General features: G+C 46.3%; 1 protein-coding gene across 1 annotated transcript in view; it reads left to right on the top strand.

The window, feature by feature from the left end:
• Positions 1–1,099: 1,099 nt before the first annotated feature.
• The window catches only part of MFAP2 (microfibril associated protein 2), a 184,789-nt gene continuing 163,938 nt past the window's right edge, over positions 1,100–21,950 (top strand). Inside the window, exon 1 of the mRNA XM_086921923.1 lies at positions 1,100–1,253. The gene's annotated coding sequence lies outside the window, so the exon portion shown is untranslated. The remainder of the gene's footprint in view (positions 1,254–21,950) is intronic.

The following is a 21,950-nucleotide window of genomic DNA, read 5'->3' as shown; positions in this document are numbered from 1 at the left end:
ATCCAACACTTACCTTACATGCAATGTAATGTTATGCGTTGTAATGGTATGCGTTGTAAAGGTAGTTTTAAAGAATTTGTTGTAATGGCATGCGTTGTAATGGTATGCGTTGTAATGGATGTTGCGGTGTAAAAATTGCGTTGTAAAGGTAGGCGTTGTAAAAGTATGCGTTGTAACGTCATACATCCTTAGCAAACCCATAAGCCAGGTGGGGCTGCCTGTACGGAGTTTTGAGAAAGATCAGTCCTTCACCCGGGAAAATGGAAGCTGTGACCTGCTTACGGATTTAGTTATTTCTTTCAATGTGTAGAGTTAGAAATAAAATACTTGACATTACTGAGTGCACTTTGAGTTATGAGTTGTGTTCACTAATCTGTATCTACGCTTCCTCCTGAAGAATCCTTTGACTGCTCGTCCACAGATACCACTGAGAGTCGAGTGAGGTAGGAGTAGTGGTCCAGTTGAGCAGGATCCATAGTAGGTCGGGCCCTGGGACATCAGGAGTAAAAGGCCTCAACCACTGCAGTTGAGCCCCAAAGCCCCAGCGTGCCCTGTGGCCCTCTGAAAGGGGTTCTGAGAGAAGGGAACTACTTTTGCTGGGAAAGAGTAGATTGTAGCTAATGACTGAAGTTGTCTGACCCACCGCCCCATATTGTATGCTGTGGTGGGCGAAAGAAAATGTGAGTGGCACAACAACAGACTGAAGAGTGCTGGCTGAAAGACACTCTTTGAGAATATATTACATATAACTTGAGCAAAATCAATAGGTCTTGGCTAACGTCAGAAGTAATAATACGTTCATTGCATTTACAATTCTCGTAAAATGGAAAAGTCTTGGCTAAAACTAAACGTAATAAAAATTGTGACTGGAATAAAAGAGGGGTGTAAAGGTACACAATGGTAAAGCTAGAGACCCTTGGGGTTCTGTGTGTTAAGAACAGAGTGCATTCTGTATCTGGATCCTTTGTGTAGAACTGGGAGACACAACAGGTGGCTGTCTGTCATCAAGGCCCCTGTTTCTGACATGTCAGATCAAGCCCGTGCAGCTCCTGCCGCGCGAGGGCCTCTCCTCTCGCTTGCCCCACAGGATGATGTAGCCAGCCAACAGGGTGGGCTGCACTGGAGAGGGCGTGCCTTTAGGACCCAGAGGAGGTGGGATGCTGGAGGAGGAACAGGAGGCACTTGTCCCATTCCGTTAGAGTCTCAAGGATCCGACAGAGCAGAGGGGAAGAAACAGCCCGGAGCCCAGACTGGTGAGAGGGAAGGAGGCGACGCGGCGGGGCCAGGGGAGGGCGCGAGCTTGGGGAACAGAGTGGAACGAAGTTACGGGGTGAATGAGGCAAGAGTTGGGGTAACTGATGGGCACAAGGAAAGCGAAGCTGGGGCAAGATAAAAGGGGCGCGAATTAAATAAATGAACACAGTATGACAGGAATGGGCGCGAGGGAGTGGGGCTGGTGGAGGAGCGAGAGAAAGGGGCATGGGGGTACCGCGAAATGTAAGAAAGGGAGCTGGGGACATTAGACAAAGAAACGGGGCATGGGGATTAAATGGAGGGGACTTGGGTACGAAAAATATCTGAGGGAAAGATGCTGGGGCAGATTTACAAGGCCCTTGCGCCACTTTTGCGTCATTTTTCTCATGTTAAAATGACGCAAAAGTGGCGCAAGGGGCTTGTAAATCTGCCCCGCTATGTGGAGGTCAGGGTTGATATATTCGGTGTTTGGTGAGAATATGAAACGGGTGGAACAGTGGGGACGGAGGGGCGGAAACAACGACCGCCCAGGTAATAGGAAGAGGGTACAGATGTTCAAGTCACTGACATCCTATCAAGGAAATCTGGCATTATTGTCTTATCCATGGAAACATCATAGACTCGACCCACGGTCTCCAATTTACCCTTCGTGTGTCCACTGTGACTGCTGCTGTTGCCCGTCAGAGCCCCCCGCACTTCCCACTCCCCCACCAAGGTGCACCCTGGAGGGCACATCTGTGTATTTTTCATATCTTCTGTGATGTCTAATTTATGTTAGGGGGCATTTTCTTTGAAGGGGGCGGAGGGTACACGAGGAACAGCAGAAGACGCACAGAAACAGCTTAGCTAAGTGTGTGTGTTTTTTCGGTGGGTATACTAAATATAATAGGGGGGCAGCATTAAACCGCGACCGGCACAGTTGAGCAATGCTACCGAAATAGAATTAGTAAAGACGGGAACTGAGCAGGCAGGAGTTTGGACAGGCCCGCGAGTTGTGTGCGTTTGTGATTCTTGGCGATTTTTGAAAGAACGTAAGTTTTTTTTCTTTCTAAATGCCCTGTAGCTGTAAAAGATCTGTACTTGCAACAGTAGTCAAGAGCTGGGGGTGGGGTGCCCAAGGTAGGGAGAGTTGCGAGCAGAGAGAATTGCTCTGTCTGGAGAAGTTTGCGTTTTCCCCCCTTTCTTCTTTTCCTGGAAAGAAGGGGTATAAAAGTGAGCTTCAGTCAGTTTACAGTATGTCCCAGCTGCCAGGCCAGCCCTCCCACCTCAGGCTGCCTTTTGTTCTCAGCAGCAGCTGGAATGCTGCTAAAAGTATCAGTGGGAGGGATGCGGGGGGGAATCAAAGAAGGTGGGAGGGAGGTGGGACCTTTTCCCTCGGCGGGTGAAAGGAGGGGGTGGGTTAATTGGTCCCAGATGTGGCCAAACTAAAACGAAACACGTAGATACAACGAGAGCGAGAGCGAAACAGGGGTTCAGCCTGGGGGTGGGGTGCCGGTCACTGTCTTGTTTCACATTGTTCTGAAAATAGACAATGGTAGCGAGAAACACACACATAGTTCAACAGAGAAAAAGACCCACGAGCGAGGTCTGAAAACATCCTGTTGGGGCAACCGAGGTAAGTACCTTGCTTTCCGTTGGCGAGCGTCTCCCAAATTGAAGGCAATCCCTAAAGTAACCCAATCGGAAACCCAACACTGTAAGGTAATTGTCCCAAAAGAGTGCAACCCCCTTTAACTCACCTTATGTTTATTATGTACGCCAATCTTATCTGCTTCTTTGTACAGTGCTCTGATACCCTTACGGGTCATGTTTGCGCTATATAAAACTTTTCAAATAAATAAATAAAAGAGCGAACCCCAAATTTTGAATCTTGGATTTGAATAAGCACCTCAAAACGAGTGTGTGTCCCTATTGAGACAACTTAAGAAGCGAGGGAGGTGCAGGGTGATTGACCATAACATGAGGGCCTCTAAATTAAACTGAGAGACCCCACCTGCAAAGAGAGTGACCCTCTAACAAAAATACCACCAAATTCAGCAACCAACAAAGACAAGCAAGGTCATTAAGCCCTGAAAGTGACCATGATCCCTCAGAGGACGCAACACCCAGAAGCAGTAGGGACCTCAAAGTCAATAGCCCCCAGACTGAGAGACCTTCAAATTCAAGAGCCACTTCCAGAGAAGGTCCCTCAAAGAATCAGTCTATAAATTAAGTGAGCGACACAAATAAGGCAGCTTCCCAAACCGAACGCCCCTGCCAAGTGTGAGATCCTCTAATGTTAGCAATTCCTAAAGTGAGTGGTCCCAAAAGGTCTGTAAGTCCCAAAGTGAGAAACCTCACAATTCAATCAAGCACCACAAAGTGAATAAACTCTCTAAAACTGAGACACCCCCCCAAATGGACGCTGCCACCCAAATGCAGTAACTCTCCAAAGTGAGAAGACTCACCAAAGTGAGTGCTCCTAAATTAAGCAAGCAACCCCCAAAACCTTCATCCAAGATTGAGCTTGTCACCTTAGACAGAAAAAGGTCCCAAAGACCATAATCCTCTAAGTGAGCGAAACCCTAGAGTGCAAGTGCCCTTTAAACTAAGAGATCGCCACAAAGTAAGCAAGTATCACAAAATAAATTGACTGCGACCTAAGTATGTGATGCTTCCCAAGGTGAGCGAAAACCTAAACTCAATAAGCCTCTCAATGGAGTGAGCTCCAAAAAGAGAGACAAACCACCAATGAGAGTACACGATCAGTGTTAAAAAATAAGTAAACAAACTCATCAATCTATGGTCCACTTCAAAGTGAGCGATCTCCCCCAAATAAGTGTCCCTCAAAGTAAGAAAACTCTCTTAAGTGAAACCCCCGAAGTGGACAGACCCTCCTAGGTAATCAACTAAACTAAGCTTCCTCTTTCTAAAGTGTGTGTGAAGCTTATACACCTTTGTTGGGTGTAAGCGCCTCCAATATTGAGTATACTATCAAACAATGGATGAGACGCGAAAGCAAGCATGATAGTCCACTAAAGAGAGTCATCCTTAGGTGAAAGACCCCAAAGCAGGGGATCTTCCATGAAAGTGAGTTAGAAAGTGAGAAAAAACAACAAAAGTGAGGTAACCACTCAAATTTCATGAGCACAACAAAACGAGCTGCCCTGTAAGGATACCTGCCTAAGATAGAGACCCTCAAAGCTGGTGTGCCCATAAAAATAGCCCTCTCAAAAAAAAAGTGACTCCATGATTCAAAGTTGCTGAATGACTGATTACTTCCAAGGAAGTCAACCCCAAAGTGAGAAAAACACTCAAATAATAGTGCCCTGAAGTGAGAGAATTCAAAAGATGTCTCCCCCAAAGTGAATGACACCAAGTTGTAAAGGCAATCTAAAGGGTATTTATTGGCAATATACATTGAATGCACTCCACTCTGACCCAAGACTAGGAAGGTTAACAAGTGAATTCCTTTCTATTAAGCCAAGTCCGAATCGCGAGGATTTCCTTGACCATATACAACCGTTCCTAGCAAGAATTCTGTATCTAAAGTTAAAATATAACACATTACAGATCAAGAGCTATACTGGAAAATGGGGGGGGGGGGGATCTTGCCTGTTCTCTATGCACTGGATGCACTTTAGGGCCTACAAACAACATCAAAAACATTGCACATATTTTGTTTTTTTGTCTGGCGTATGATAGGGCAAGGAGCAAATGGATTCGACCACTATGTAATTTGTTGGGATTCAGAAAACATCAAGAGGCGCTGAGGGTACTGACAACAAGTACCCTACCACATGTCATATTTGCGCTATCAAGATATTTGCTTATAGTGGGTCTAATAAGGAATAGAATGGGGCTAAAGTTGGGATATACCAATGACCAACTGCAACCGTGAAACTTTCCTCAGACTGTATGAATAATTAGACATTACTCCATGTATATTTTAAAAAGTTTTTATTGAATGAAATTGTTTTACTGCAATTGCCAATTTTATTGAAATCACGTAACATTTGGCTGAAACCCTTAAGATTGTTTTATGGACAATGTTTTATAATGAAATCTTTTATGGCCTTTGGCCGAAATAAAGAATTTATAAGATAAGAATGAGCTCTCAAATGTTTGGGACTCCCCAAAGGTGAGAGCATCCCAAGATGAGTCGGCTCTCAGAGTAAGAGTGTTTTGAAAAAGAGAGTGGGATCCACAGATTGAGTAAACCCCTTACAATAAGCAAGCACCTATTATGAAGATGTGCGAAAGTAATGAGACCCCAAGGAGAGCAACTCTCCTAAAATAAGCAATCACCAAGTTGAGCAGCCCTTAATAACAGGTGCTAAAAAAGCTGAGTGAACCCCTAAAATATATTCTCTGTAAGTGATCAAGTACCTAAGATGAAGTGCCCCTCCATAGTGAGCGCATGCCACCAAAAAATAAACAGAAGCAAAAAACATACAGAGGGGCTGATTTATAAAGACTGCGCAAACGCATTCACATAAAGTGATGCAAAGTGGTGCAAAATTTTGCTGAAGTATTAACTTTCCTGTGCAAAACTATGTTCAGCAGGAAATTTGGCTTTAAAATATCTCAAATAGTGCTTTAGACTTCTTTGCACTAGTTTCCACCACGGGAACGATCAATGAGCGAACTGAGCATCAGAAGGATTTTGATGCAAAGTCAGATTTACGACGATTGTAACACCTAGCTTTGCATAAAAAATAATGGGGCATATTATCAAGGGTGTTTATCTCCGCTTTTTTGGCTTTAAAAGCCAAGAAAGCGGAGATAAAATTATCTCCCTATTACCTAGCTGTCGTTAACACCAGTTAGCGACAGCTAGTAGGAGATAGCAACCATCTTGGGCCCCGCTTTGCATGTCAGTGATATTTATCACTAATGACATGCAAAGTGGGCGTGCCAAGATGTTAGCGACTGGAAACAGTCGCTAACATCGCTATCTCCTATTACCAACATTTGGAGATATTAGCACTAAGCGCGAATATCTCCAAACGCTAACACCTGCCCTGAGCAGTTCTTAGCCATGTTATCCAATGGGAGGTGGATAACATGGCTAAGAGCATTAGCTCGGTAATGCATGAATATCGCTGACTTTTCAGCGATATTCATGCATTGCGGCCGTTTTTTATCGCATTTGCGATAAACCTTGGTAATACCAAGGTTTATCTGCGATAAAAATCGCCGCAGGTCAGCGATACATTTTTGTCTCTAACCAAGAAATAGCGATAATTATCGCTATTGCTTGGTAATATGCCTTACTGTCTCCTTGAGGCAGGTGTAAAGTAAGTAGAGTTGTATTTATTTCTCCTAACATTTCACACATTGCAGGGAAGATTTATCAAAAATGAGCTTTTGGTTGCTACGTTGTGTTGCATTTTTTTCAGAGGTCATTGCTGAGTCATACCTACTAACCTATGGCACAGCTGGTCTCTTCTCGAGAGCTGGCACTCAAACCGGCTATCTAGTGCCGTAAACACATCTTTGCACATTAGTAGTGCAAAGGTGTGTGATTGATGTCTCGGATAGGCCACCCATCCACTACAAAATACTATGCTTCGATTAACTTTAAAACTTTTCACGCATTGCCTGTTTGTTGTACACTGGAGCACACATGACATTTTTGGAAAGTTAGAAGAAATTAAAACATTTCTCCTTGTTAACACTTGCCTTCAAAGAGACATTATTTTTTGGTGCAAAGTCTACCAATTTCAGTAGACAGAGCATACAGCAAAAATCATTGGCAGTAGCTTTGGAACACCCATGTAGCAACCACAGGAACCCCATAGACACAAATTAACGGAAAGCAGCACAAAGTCTATTTGCATTACTTTTAGGGCAACTTTCGAGTGCAAAAGAGTTTTGCGCATGTAAGTAAATAATTTGTAAAGACTTTACAATATTTCTTGTCTCTTTGTGATCCTTTGCTCTGGTGCAAAGTTGTGATCAATCTGCTGCTACATGTGTGCTGCACTGCACAACACACATCCAACACATGAAATGTTTTAAAGGTTGTCTAGGAATAGTATTTTGAACTAGAAGTGTACCCTGCCTGTTCATAGCTCGAATTTGACGTTACACACACACTTTGCACTACTGTGCAAAAGTAATGTGTAGTGCTAAGAAACCTGGGGCCTCATTTATGAGGCCCCTTGCGCCATCGGAACTTCACTTTTCATGAAGTTCCGTGGCGCAGAAGCCAGCGTGGTATTTATCAGGCAGCAGTACGCCAGTTTTTGTGGCGTACTGCTGCCTGATAAATATCAGTCCCTTTAACGCAGTGTTCTGCGTTAAAGGGGCGTGCAATGGGTGTTGCTGGGGGCGTTCCCAGCAACATCCATGGCCTTTTGACACTGCCCCAGATTTACGAGAAATCGTAACTCTGAAGCAGTGCCAAAAGCTTACGCCTCCCCAGGGGAGGCGTAAGGGAGGCGCAACAGGGAGAAATGTCTTTATTTCTCCTCGTATTTCCTTTTTCTATGTGTGCTGCATTCTACAGCACACATAGAAAGAGGAAAAGCCTCTTGTGATTATTTTTGTACAGAAAGGTTTCCCTTCCTGTACAAAAATAATCTTCCCCGCAACGCAGGCACCCTTGCACCATTGTGCAAGGGTGCCTGCGCTGGTGCCGGCAGCCCATTGTGCGCCGGCGCAGGGGTAAAGGACAGGAATGCGCCGTATCTTATAGATACGGCGCATTTCTGCCCTTTTCTTTTGCCGTAGGGAAGCGCAGCAGGAAGGCCTGCTGCGCTTCCCTACGGCAAAAAGTCATACATGAGGCCCCTGGTTTGTGCACCAGGGGATGGAAGAGAGCAGCAGTAGGCCATATTTAGTGAATATATGTCTGTGCTTTTCTCACTCACTAGTGCAGCGTAAAACATCATCTTTTGTTGCTGCTCGTTTTGCACTATTCTTGAATACAACTCCACAAACCCACTGGCGTAACAAACCTTGAGGGGGCCCCTCAAGGTATGTGGAGGGCCCCCCTCTGGCCTCAATCAGGAGCTCTCCGGCCAGAGTGCTGTGTTGAGGGGATCCCCTACAGCTTGGGCCCCCCACACACAGCGGGGGCTGCGGGGGCCTGTGTTATGTCCCTGCCCAAACCTGAGCAGGACCATCTAGTTGATGATCTTCAGAAGTAAGGGAATCTCCCAGTGGTGTAGGAAGGGGGAAGGGTGGGCTGTCTGCCCCGGGCGGCACAAGTCTTTGGGGCGGCGGCCTCCTCCCCCTCTTCTGTGCCCCTTCTTCTCCCGCTGTTAAATGCAGGAACCGCCACAGGCAAAAAAAGGGCTAGCTATGCCACTGGAATCTCCAAAACTGAACAAGCAGCCCAAAAGTGAGTGAGTTTCAAAAGTGTGAGCATCACCAATGTCAGGCTTCGTCTTCCAGGGAGCTTCGTGTTTACTTTTCTTTCTGTGACTTCAAAGTGAGAGGACTTATGTGACAATCATGCTGGCTACTTGGGGTGTGCTTGTGGAAAGCTTTACTATGTTATTTGTTTTCTAGCACACAACAAAATGTAAATGTCTGAAAAAGAACAGTGCTGATATTTCAGATTATATCAGAATTAGAAAAGCACAAATGAAGCACATTTATTGGTAATTCTGAAGTGTGGTGGAAACAAATATTTTAATACTAGCAATACAAATCAATACACTAGGTGATGAAATTTTCCCACATTATTGTTTTTGCACTGCATAAAACTGTAAGTATATTCAAATGTAATGGTAATTTCAATAAAAAATGTGTTGTCTGTAATGGTAGTGTGTTACCACACTGTGTATACTCCAGTTTCTACTCTGCACCACTCCACTCCATGCCATTCCACACTCTCATTGCACTCTACTCTGCACCACTTCACTCTACGTCACTTCACTTCACGCCCTTCTATTTTACCCCAGTGTACTCTCACAACCCTTTCTACTCAATACCAATGCACTTTACCCCACACTACTCTACTATGCACCATTGCACTCTTCACCCCTGCACTCTACCCCATTCCACACTGCACCACTCCACTCTATGCCACTCAACTCTGCAACACTGCACTCTATGACACTGCACTCTATGCCAATGCACTCTACCCTCTGCCACTCAACTCTACACTAGTGTACTCTATGCAAATCCTCTCTACACCACTCTAATAGTATCTACTCTCCACTTTACTCCATTCTACTCTATACCACTGTACTCTACCGTGCACCACTCCACTCTACTCTGAAACAATCAACTCTATGCCGCTGCACTCAGTGCAATTCTACTCAGCGCCACTCCACTCTGTGCCGCTCCACTCTACTCTGTGCCACTCCACTCTTCTCTGTGCTGCTGCACTCTGTTCTGCCTCACTGCACTCTACATAACTTTACTCTAAAGCAATGCACTCTACGACACTGCACTCTACGCCATAAGTTCTGCATCACTGCACTTTACGCCACTATACTGTACTGTGCAACACTTTAAGCCACTACAATCTATGCCATTGTACTCTACGTCATTGCACTCTACACCACTCTTTTCTACTCTGCACTACTGTATTATATGCTACTGCTCTCTATGCCACTCTACTCTACACCACTCTATGCCAGGGCACTATACGCCACTCTATTATACATAACTGCAGTATACGACAGTCTATTCTGCAACACTGCACTCTATGTCAATGCCCCCTACTCTGCACTGCTCTACTCTATGCCACTCTACACCAATGCACTCTACACCACTCTTCTCTATGCCACTCTACTCTGCAACACTGCATTCTATGCCACTGTACTCTAAGCCACTACTCTGCCACTGCAAACTACTGTGCACCACTCCACTCTATGCCACTTCACTCTACTCTGAAATACTCTGCGCCACTTTACTCCACTCTGTGCCACTTCACTGTATGCCACTGCACCCTATGCCACTCTACTCTGCACAGCTCTACTCTACTCCACTGCACTCTACGCCACTACTCTGTGCCACTGTACTCTGCCCTGCAACACTCCACTCTCTGACACTTCACTCTACTCTGAAACAATCTACTCTATGCCCCTGCACTCTATTCAACAGCACTCTACGCTGCACCACTCTATGCCACTTTACTGTTCTCTGCACCACTCTACTGTACACCACTGCCACTCTATTCTAAACCACTGCACTCTATGCCAGTGCACTCTACGTCACTCCACTCTACTCTGCACCACTCTACGCCACTCTGCTGCCAATGAAAAGTACACCACTACACTCTATGCCACTCTACTCTGCATCTCTCCACTCTTCGCCACTGCACGCCAGTCCACTTTAAGCTACTCTAATTTACTCTGCACCACTGCACTCCATGACACTGTACTCTACTCTGAAACAAACTTCTGTATGCCACCCTGTTCCACTCTAAGCCACTCCACTCTACGCCACTGCAATCTACTTTGCGCCACACCACTCTATTCAGCGCCTCCGCATTCTATGCCACTCTACTCAAAATCAATTAACTTTACACCAATCTACTCTGCCGCACTGCACTGTACACCACTATACTCTACTATGCAGGACTCTACTTTACACCACTGCACTCTACACCATTTTACTCTATGTCACTTTACTCTGCACTCTACAACACAATTTTGCAACACTGCACTCTGCCATTGAAATCTACACCACTCTACTCTGCACCACTCTACTCTGCACCATTGCACTCTAGACTGCTGCTTTCTACTCTGCACCACTCTACTTTACACCACTCTACTGCACTTTACACCAATGCAATGCACTCTTTGCCACTACGCTCTACGCCACTCCAATTTACTATCCACCACTACACTCTATGACACTGCATTCTGTGCCACTTCACTCTACACCTCTGTACTCTGCACCACTCCACTCTGTGCCACTGCACTCTACCCCACTCTACTATGTATCACTGCACTCGTTGCCACTGGACACTACACCACTCTAGTCTAGGCCAGTCTAGTCTAGGCCACTCTTCTCTAGGCCGCTCTACCCTGTACTCTATGCCCCAGCACTCTATGCTGTGCCCCTCTATGCCACTTTACTCTTCTCTGCACCACTCTACTGTACATCACTGCCCTCTATGCCTCTCTACTCTAAACCACTTCACTCCACACCACTTTACTCAAAACCCATGATCTCTACACCAACTACTCTGAACCATGTCACTCTACGCCACTATTCTCTACTCAGTAAGACTCTACGCCATTGCATTGTATGCCACTGAAGGCTATGCTAGTCTGTTCTACTTTTCACCACTGTACTCTAGGCCACTGCTTTCTAAACCACTCTACTGAGCACTAATCTACTCTGTACCACTCTACTCTATGCCACTGCACTCTACGCCACCAGACTCTACAACACTGTACTCTGAAAGGGGAAACATCCATAGCAACACAGTCATAACAACACACTACCTTTACAACGCAGTCATTACAACGCAATTGCCTTTACATCGCATGCCATTACAACGCATGCCATTACCACAAATGTCACTACAACGCATGCCATTATAACGCATACCATTACAACACATGCCATTACAACACATTATAAGGTAAGTAATGGAGATTTTTTGTTTTAGTTTGAGGGTGGGTATGGGTTTTGGGGTACATGGGAATAGTAATTTGTACCCCTACACTATCCAACACTTTCCCTATTGTTGCACTCACTGGAGTGGTAATAGTAATGTTTACACCTACACTATCCAACACTTACCCTACTGTTGCCCTAAAAGTATTATACGTTGTAAGGACATGCATTGTAATGGAATGCATTGTAATGTTAGTTTTAAAAAATGCATTGGAATGGCATGTGTTGTAAAATCATGCAATGTAATGGTAGTTGCGATGTAAAAACAGCGTTGTAAAAACATGTGTTTTCATTGTTTGCATTGTAAAGTCTTATATTCCTCTGAAAGACTGGACTATCTGCCAATAAACTCAACACCGCTCTACACCACTGCAGTCTACTCCACTGCACGATATGTCACTCTTCACCATTGCTCTCTGTGTCACTGCGCTATATGTGACTCAATTGTACTTTTGCCACTCTACTCTGCACCACTCTAAGCCACTCTACTGTATGCCACTGCATTCTATGCCACTGCACTATACAACACTCTACAAGACTTCACTTTCTGCAGCTGAACTAAATGCCACTCTACTCTGCACCTCCGCACACCATGCCACTGCACACTACACTGCACACTACACCACTCTACACTATTGCGCTCTGCACCGCTGTACTTTACACTACTCTACATTAATGCATGCTATCCCACTGCACTCTTTGCCACTGCACTCTGTTCTGCAACACTCAACTCTATGGCACTGTGCTGCACTCCACTTCTCTGCACTCTACACCACACAACTCAACACTGCTGCACTCTATCCTGTACCACTCCACTCTACCCTGAGCCACAACACTCTATGCCACTTTGCTCTACTCTGAAACAATCTGCTCTATGCCACTGCACTCTACTCTGCATCCCTGCACACTACGCCAATGCATGCTACACCACTGCACTTTATGCCACTTCACTCTAGGCCACTTTATGAAACTCCACTCTACAACGTTCCACTCTATGATGATCTGCTCCATTAAACTGTATTTCACTCTGTCATACTCTTCACCACTCTATGCCACCCTGCAACACTACTCCACTCACAACACTCTACACAACTCTCTTTATGCTACTCCATGCCACTTTACTCCACTCTATTCTATGACACACTACTCCACTCTACTCTACACCACTCCACTCTATGACACTCTATGCCACTCCACTCTATTCTACACCACCGAACGCTACAACATTTTGCTACACTCAATGATATTCCACTCTGCTACACTACTCCACTCTATGGCAATCTGCTCTGCACCACTTTCATCTACAACACTCTTCTCAACACTCCACTCTGTTCTACACCACTCCACAACATTATAGGCCCCTCTGTCACTCTACGCCACTCAACTCTACTAAACTCTACGCCCTTCCACTTTTCAACACTCTACTCCCTACATGCCACTCCATGACACTTCAATCCACTCCATGCCACTCAACTCTACTCCACACCACTCTACGCCACTCCATAAGACTCCACTCTGCTCCACTTTTTCACACTCCAGCCACTCTTCTTTACCCCAGTAGCATTTAGCCATGCTAAACAGCAGCCACGCTGGTGAGTAACATGACTAAAACATATGGGCAAAGCCAATAGCTTTTGCATAGGCCCGTCCAAGATCTCATGGAAATCTCTTGGAAATTCTAAACCCCAAAGAGAACTCTGCATGTGTACTACAGATTCCGATTACAGCAGCGGCAACTCTCCCTTTTATATTGCCATGGCCAATTAAAAAGAATTCTTGCAAGTAGCGGTAGCCCCTGTTGTCCAAATGGCATTGGTTTCTGGGATTTGCTAATGGTTTCCACCACATCCTTGATGCAGATGAAATCTCTTAAGCTAGTTTTGTGGTGTGTTAGAAATCGGGATACTGGCTGACTTGGGTGTGAATCCTGGTCAAGCAGCAACCACAATCCTAGTCAGAGTAAGGCACGAGCAAACCCCAAATTAACCTGTGCTCACCCTCTGATAGCTTGGCAGTCAAGTTTAACTTGAAGGCAATGTGTAAAGTATTTGTGCCACACTTTAAACAGTAAAACATTGGAAAAACCATACAAAAAGACCCCACACCCAGTTTAGAAAAATGTAATAGAATGTAATAAATAACATTGAACCAAAATGACAAAAATCCAATTAGTAGAACTTAAACTATTGAATTTTAAAGTTTTAGGGTAAAATAGTGGCAAAAAACACGAAGCGTCAACAAGGTATATGTGCTCGTGCTGGACCGTGATAAAGTCACAAGATCAGACTGACCACAATGGAGCGCAGGCTGGCTACAGAGATCCATTTAGGCCTGTTGAACAAAGGGCCATGTTATCAAGAAAGGGTGATACATTATCGCCGCTTTTATCAGCAGGAAACTGCAGATAAAGCGGTGATAATGGGCTTGATAATATGCCCTTGTGAATTCCCATAGTAGCCCAGGTTAACACCAGAACTTGGGCTTCTCTGGGAATTCACAAGGGCATATTATCAAGCCCATTATCGCCTCTTTATTGGCAGTTTCCTGCTGATAAAAGCGGGGATAATGTATTACCCTTTCTTGATAATATTGTCCAAAGTACCTTAAATCCTGGTTGCGGAGAGTTGTGCAGCCGAAGGGATGTGCTGGATCTGAGATGCGGCTAGGCTGCAGTGCGAGGTCCTGTGGTGTCGTCGTCGAGTATCCTGTCATCAGGGCTTGGTATGTGAAGTCTGGGGGCCGGGGATGCGGTGCGCAGCTAGTGATGTGTCGGTTTCGAAGAGCTACGAGGCTGCGATGCGGCTTCCATCGACAAGTTGCAAGGAAATGGGTTGAAGATGTGCTGGTTCCAAGGACTGCAATGTCAATGTAGGCCTTCTGCACGGGATCCAATCCACGCAGCAGCGGCGATGTGGCGGTTCTGCTAGAGGATGCACCGCTCAGCCCAGAAGATGCACCAGTTTGGCTCGAGGATGCGCTGCTGAGCCGTAAAGGTGTTTTGGTTCCACCAGTAAGCACCTTAGGCCCACCTCTGAAGGTCTAGGGCTGAGGTGGTACCAGTTGGCAGGGTAGACTCACAGATTTATTTATTTATTTATTTATTTATGCATTTTTATATAGCGCGGACTTTACCCGGAGGCGTCAGAGCGCTTCACATTAGGAACAGAAATGAAACATAATGAGAAACATTACAGAAGAGCAGATTACTAAAACATACGTTACTTACATAAGGTAATAGTGACAATTGTGAGCAAACAAAAAACATGAGGTAGTAAAAATTGTGAGCAACCAAAAATACATGAGGTAGTAAAGGTAATAATGACAATTGTGAGCAAACAAAATACTTGAGGTAGTAAAAATTGTGAGCAACCAAAACTACATGAGGTAGTAAAGGTAATAGTGACAATTGTGAGCAAACAAAATACTTGAGGTAGTAAAAATTGTGAACAACCAAAAATACATGAGGTAGTCAAAAGTGCACAAGAGGAAAAGTGACAAGTGGGCAGTTATAAGAGAAAACAGTATAATTTGAGGTATAATACTGCAATAAGTGCTAGGCACAAGAACAGGCGTTACGTAGGCAAGGTGGCACTTGTGCAAGTATCAAAGGTAAAAACATGTGAGAGGTAGCAACCGTGTGTTACAAGGGCAAAGTGTTGTGTGCATGTTACAAAAGGGCACCGAACACAAGTACATGGAGAATACTGCAAAAAGGCAGACACTCCCACCACAGGAAAACACTGGGAAGGCACTCCCATGGTCATGGAAAGTAAAAAATATCAGTAGTGGGAAGTCTTCCTCCGAATAGCAAGAGGACGTGAATTACTTTTGGAGGTGTCTCTGGAGGAGGAGAACTTTGAGGTCCCTTTTGAAGGCCTGGCAGGAGGCGGTGGTCCGGAGCTCAGGCGGAAACGACTTCTAGATTCTCACTGCGTTGCCTGAAAAGGATTGGGCCATTGTTCTTTCCTTCTTGAAAGTGGGAGGTTCAAGCAGTAGATTCTCGGCATTGCGTGAAGGTCTACAGCCTCCAGAGAGTTTCAGTTTATTCACCAGGTAGCGGGGAGAGGAGGAGTGCAAGGCTTTGTGGGTGATACAAGCGGTCTTGTAGATAGCTCTAGCCTCGAAGGGAAGCCAGCGGAGGGTGGATAACAACGGTGTGATGTGATCGCTTCTTTTGGCCCCATAGATGAAACGAGCTGCTGAATGGAAGACAGACTTAAGTGGGGACAGGTGAGATTTGGGGAGGCCAGTAAGAAGAGAATTGCAGTAGTCTAGTCTGGAGAGGACCAGCGATTGCACCAGGGTTATAAGGTCCTGCTCCGGGAAGAAGCGACGGATTCCCCAAAGAAGGCGCAGTTGGTAGCGAGCAGATTTTGCAATAGAATTGATGTGGGGAGTTAGATTGAGTTTTTTGTCTAGAATGACACCAAGAGATTTTGCGCTGTCGACAATGATGGGTTTGTTGTTTAGTAGATTCATCTGATCCATCCATGTTTGAACCGGGGGAGGAGAGAGTGAGGAGGAGAAGAGGAGGAATTCAGTTTTGGAGGGATTCAGAATTAATTGATGAGATGACATCCAGTTTTGAATGGAGTCAAGAGTAGATTTTAGGATGGAGAGATCATGAGTGGAGGCAACCTTGAGGTAGAGTTGAGTGTCATCTGCATAGAGATGATAGTGAATCCCGGATTTGCTTAGGAGGTTTCCCAGTGGTTCTAAGTAGAGATTGAACAGTGTATGTGCAAGTATAGAGCCTTGGGGAACACCTTGACCCACCGCCACAGGAGACGAAAGACTGTTCGCTATTTTGATCATTTGAGATCTGTCAGAGAGGAAGGATGCAAACCATTTAAGCACAGTGCCCTCCATGCCCATTCTCTGTTGAAGAATATTGAGGAGGGTGTTGTGATTAACAGTGTCGAAGGCTGCGGAGAGGTCAAGGAGAATTAGCAGACAGGACCCCCCTGAGTCGAGTATCCTCAGCGCATCATCAACCACTTGCAGTAGGGCTGTTTCAGTGCTGCAGTTTTGGATGCAGCCGGACTGACAATTGTCAAGAAGATCATTGTCCTTGATATGACGAGAGAGTTGTTTGGCTACACATCTTTCCGTTATCTTTGCAAGAAAGGGAAGGTTAGTGATGGGGCGGTAGTTATTGAGGTCATTCGCATCAGCAGTGGGCTTTTTCAGCAGAGGGGTGACCTGCCCAGTTTTGAAGGGGACAGGAAGGGAGCCTTGCCAGAGGGAGAGGTTGATCAGAGTGGTCCAATAGGAGAGGGAATGGGTATAGAAGTCAAAGGCAATGGCACTGGGGATAGGGTGAAGCGAGTGGTTGGAGGGCTTTGTTTCGCGTATGCATTTGAGAAGGGCATCTTCAGATATGGGGTCAAAGCTCTGCCAAATGGCTAAGGATTTGCGCTCCTCTGGAGGTGTAGGATGAGCAACCTGATCCACAAGTGATTTCACCTTTCCATCGAAGAAAGTAGCGAAATCCGCTGCTCTCTTTGTAGAATCCTCCACCTTGGAGGTTGGGGGAGAGCAGCTCGGAGTCTTGATGAGATCGAATAGTTTTTTGGGTCTATTTTTGGCGGAATCAAGGAGGGTTTTGAAGTGCGTCGCTTTCTCAAGGAAGATGTGTTTGTGGTATTTGGATCTTGCTGTGCGAAGCAAGGCTAAATTGTCAGTGGAAGGCAATTGCCTCCATTGCTTCTCCAGGAATCTTAGCTGCTTCCTTTCCTCATAAAGGGATTTGTTGAACCAAGGTGCTGAGGGAGTGGGCCTTATCCTTTTGCTTTTGAGTGGAGCGACGTTATTAATTTCAGCTTCAAGAACTGTGAGGCATTGGGAGGTGAGATCGTCAACTGCTATGTTTGGGTCTAGCCTTGGAAGTGAAAGCAAAGCTGATTCACAAAGGGGACCGACATCAATGTTTTTGGCATCACGGAACCAGGAGATGGCCCTCTTGGGTTGGCCAAGAGTTATAGAGTGTGAAAGTAGAAGAGAGAATGGGATGAGGTGGTGGTCAGACCAATCTACATGAATAGGGGTAGTAGTAGAAAGCATGCCTGCTTTAGAAATAACAAGGTCCAGGATTGCGCCCTTAGAGTGGGTTGGTTCAGTGCAGTGTTGGATAAGATCATTTGCCGAGAGGAAGGTGGCCAGTGAGTTCGCAGAGGAGTCTTGTGGTGCGCCCCAGTGGAGATTGAAGTCACCCACGATGGTCTGATTGTCACTTTGAGAGTATTGGTCGCTGATGAAGTCTTTGAGATCTTCTATAAACGAAGAGCTACTGCTACAAGGCGGGCGGTAAATGATATGGAATCTGAGCGGTGAACGGTGTTGCAATTGAAGCTCAAGAGAAAGGCATTCAAAGGTGTGGGAGGAGCTGCTAGGAGACGCCTTAAGTTGGAGGGCGTTTCTGAAGATGACTGCAACACCTCCCCCCGTGTTTTCAGTTCTGTCATTCCTAAATATGGAATAACCTGTGGGTAATAGGAGATCAAATATAGAGTGAGAGGTATCTTTGAACCAGGTCTCTGTGAGGAAGAGCATGTCAAGTTTGTGAAGGGTGATGGTGTCGGAGATTTCAAGTTTGTGTTTTACTGCAGATCTGCAGTTGTGAAGCATACAGCGCAGCTCTGTCAAGACTGTTTTGGTGACGGGGGCACTTGGGCTCTGAGGGGTGATCGGGATATTGTACATTTGCGGAGGTGCTCGGGAGGGTTTAGGTGGACGCTTTGTTCTGACAGAGGTGATTGTCGGAATAGTGTAGACAGTGGGGTTGCTAGGGTATGCCTGTTGAAGAAGGGTGGCGTTCAAGGGCTTGTGTGAGTTAACGACGCTTGCAGACGAAGGGTTGAGCTTGGCTGTATTGGGGTGAGGGGGCGAGGTGCATCTCTGGGGAAGTGCGAGGGGGTAGAGGTGCATGGAGGGGTGGGGATCTTAGAGCATAAAAGTGAAATGGCAGCTGTCAGCTGAGAGATGGAGGTGATCAGAGAGCCTAGCGTATTTTCCAGTGAGAAAGAGGCAGAGCACGGAAGGTTGGGTGGCTCGATTGAAATAAGGGGGGGTGGAATTGGTGGTGGACGGCAGGGAGAGGTGGGAGGACAGGGGGTGTGTTGGGGGGTGGGGTTCACAGGTGGGGAAAGGTGGAGGTTGGGAGCGGGAGTAAATGAATTGGGGGTTAAGGGAGAGTTGTCATTGTTGGTGTTGCAAGAGGGATAGGAATTAGGGACAAATTTAGAGGGAGAAATGTGCGGAACACGTCGGCAGGGAAGTAGGAGGGGGGAGGCCTGTGTGGCGTCATGGGAGTGTAGGAGGTTTGGGCAGAAAAGAGGTGCATTGGTTGCGGAGGCCCTGTCAGTTAGGAGAGGTAGCAGTGAGGGAACGGTCATCTGGCAGAGTGAGGGGGGTTGAGAGAAAGGGAAGTTGAGGAGGGGAAGTGGTTCTGCTGGGCCCGAGGGAGGGAGAAGGAAGGTGTTCCTAGGAGGGGAAAGGGGGTAGTGCGGCAGTACTGGAGGAGTAGGAGGGAGGAGCGAGATGCAGTGGGAATGTGGCAAACACGGGGTGAATGACGAGGGAATGAAGGGGTGGAGAGGAGGGACGGAAGGAGGGCTAAGGGGAGCATAGAGACAGTTAATTGGGGAAGAGTGTTGGAGGAGAGGTGGACTAAAGAAGGGGGAGATGGGAAGAAGTATGGGGGAGGAGAATAGATTGGAGTATCGTGATAGTGCAGATGGGACGAGGAGCGTGTTAGCTAGTGGTAAGGCTGAAGTAATGCGGGAGGGGACATACTGTGGGGGGGGGGAATAGGCGATGAGGTAAGTTGGGGGGGGAAGGGAAAAGGGCCGACCTGCGCTTCTCGAGAGTGCAGCCAATTGGAGTGGGGTGGGGTCGGCGGAGGAGAAAGGGAGTAATGGGTGGAGCTGGAAGGAGAGTCAAGGGGAAACCCGGTTGCAGAGACGGGGAGTAAGGTGGGGAAGAGGTGGTCAAAGAGCGAGAGGCAAGAGTCTTTGCCTTGGATCATGACAGTACCGTTGTTATAGAGTGAGATAGTGAGGTAGCCATTGAAGCACCCAGAGGGGGAAATTTTTAGTTGTTTCCCATAAGGGATAGAGGAGGAGGAGACGACGTTAAGGGAATTGTAAAAACTGTTGGACCAAGAGGGGATGTCGCGAGTGAAGAAGATGAAATCGTTTTTGAGCCTCCCCAGACGACCATTGTAGAATTGATCCACAAAAAGGGAGTCCGGGAAACGTTCAATAGTGTTATGCTTAAGTCGTTTTATTGTAGCTTTAGTCTGGTCGGGAGGATAAATGATTTTGTAGCAATTGGCTCCAGTCTTAACTCGAGAGGTGGCCATGTTGGGAAGCTGAGGCGAAGGAGGGTGGGGGAGAGATGAGAGGGGTGTTGCTGGGAGAGCGGTAGTGAGGAGAAAAAAGAGGGCAAAAAGGGGGCGCATAATCCAAACGGTTATGGTGGAAAAACTGGGTTAATGTGCCGTCATGAAAGAGTACAGATGCAGCAGATGCAGATGAAAGGTTGTTGGAAGGCTGTTATGTCCCTGAGACTTCCGATCAGGAGGCCAGCCAAAGCCCTTGGAGTTACTCTGGGTTCTGGGTTCAAGAGATGCCGGCCCAGTCCTTCTCATCTAGGCAAGAGGGCGCAGGCAGCAGGTCAGCCCAGCAAAGCTGGAGTCCAGCAGAATGGCAGTCTTTTCAGCAGCACAGTAGTCCTTCTCCTGGCAGAGAATCCACAGGTCCAGACATATACTGAAGTGGTAGTGTCTGAGGTCCTTCTTTTATACACAGTTGTGCCTTTGAAGTGGGGAGAAGTTTCTAGAGGCATGCCTTAAAAGTGCACAGATTCCCTGCCATCCCTGGCTCCAGACTAAATACAGGGAGCAGGCAGCCCTTTGTGTGGGGACAGGGCACAGCCTATTTAGGTGCAAGGGAAGCTGGGTCCAGCTCCTCCCTTCCATTCTGTCAGTGAAAGCCCACTCAATCACACCTAAGCTCCCATTGTGAGTGGCTGTCTAGGTGGAATACACAAAGCCCAACTGCCAACTACACCCAGTCATGTGACCAGACACAGGCTGGAGGCACCAAATGGCTAAGGCAAGAAAATGCCAAATTTCTAAAAGTAGCATTTTTAGAATTGTAATTTAATGTCCGACCTCACCATAAGTTAGGATTTTAAAATAGGATTCCAGAGACACCAAACATGAACCAGTCATATCTTGAAATTACACTTATAAACTGTAAAAAGGCCATCCCAATGTTTTCCAATGGCAGATATAGACCTTGCAGTAGTGAAAAACGAATGTAAGAGTTTTTTGCTACCAGGACACGTAAAACTTGAAAGCACATGTCCAACATTTTATATACACAGCCCTGCCCTTCAGGGTCTTACATAGGGGTGGCTTATATGCAGGGCCAGTGGAATTATGCGATATGCGCAACTGCTGCTATTTTCGCATAACTGTAGATTTTCCACATGTGTCACCTAATCCATCATCTGCCACATAATCTGCAGATTTTAACAGAAACATTTTTGGTGCTGGCTCAACTGTTCAAAAGTTAGTAAAATTGCAGCAACATGTGTTGAAGTTCAGTGGAAGGCCCTTTGCAATGGTTGACTGGCCACCCTTCTGTAGTGTATTGCTATATTTGGTTGATAAACTGGTACTAATGAGCTACATCTAATGCCCAGATAGTGTTAACAAGTTTAAAAACAAGCATTCACAATGCAATGATCTCGACATTTTTATAGTTAGAGCTATTGGCATTGCTCATGACATTATTTTTATTTATGTTTTTTTTTAAAAACATAAATAAATGGCATTGTCATTTACAATGCCAATAGCAGGACAGGAGAGCAAGCACAAGCAACGAGGGGGCAGGACAGCAAGCGCAAGCAACGAGGGGGGGGAGGACAGCAAGCACGAGCAACGAGGGGGGCAGGACAGCAAGCACAAGCAACGTGGGGGGTAGGGAAGCAAGCACAAGCAACGAGCGGGCAGGACAGCAAGCACAAGCAATGAAGGGGGGCAGGACAGCAAGCACGAGCAACGGGGGCAGGGGAGCAAGCAACAAATGGGGGAAGACAGCAAGCACGAGCAACGG

The sequence above is a fragment of the Lissotriton vulgaris genome, chromosome 5 (assembly GCF_964263255.1).
Source record: "Lissotriton vulgaris chromosome 5, aLisVul1.2, whole genome shotgun sequence".
Classification (NCBI taxonomy): Eukaryota; Metazoa; Chordata; class Amphibia; order Caudata; family Salamandridae; genus Lissotriton; species Lissotriton vulgaris.
Note: the sequence above shows the minus strand (reverse complement) of the source record. Positions and strands in the feature narration are given on the sequence as shown.